Source organism: Pteropus alecto, unplaced genomic scaffold (assembly GCF_000325575.1).
Source record: "Pteropus alecto unplaced genomic scaffold, ASM32557v1 scaffold223, whole genome shotgun sequence".
Classification (NCBI taxonomy): domain Eukaryota; kingdom Metazoa; phylum Chordata; class Mammalia; order Chiroptera; family Pteropodidae; genus Pteropus; species Pteropus alecto.
The window spans coordinates 1,482,165-1,482,398 of record NW_006434441.1 but is presented as its reverse complement, the minus strand read 5'-3'; the positions used below and the strand labels follow the sequence as shown (position 1 = coordinate 1,482,398).

The window sequence follows — 234 nt, the reverse complement described above, 5'->3', positions numbered from 1 at the left end:
CTTTCCCAGGTGGAGATTAATGGGGAGTCTCTCGCAGTTTAGAGCATGTGAGGTGAGCAAAGATCTGACTTGCTGAGGCCTTGTCCTTCACCAACAGGCAGCCTAAGACTCCCACAGACCCCAGCTGGCTCCTTCAGGCCAGTGTGGAGGTCTCAGAAGGGGGTGGCCTGGGACAGTCAGAGGGGCAGGGAAGGAGGCATCTTTCCACAGAGCCAGAAATCCAAGGGGTGAGTG

The 234-nt window shown here is 56.8% G+C and overlaps 1 protein-coding gene across 1 annotated transcript in view; it reads left to right on the top strand.

The window, feature by feature from the left end:
* The window catches only part of FER1L5 (fer-1 like family member 5), a 42,522-nt gene that overhangs the window by 28,861 nt on the left and 13,427 nt on the right, over positions 1-234 (top strand). The window lies entirely within an intron of this gene.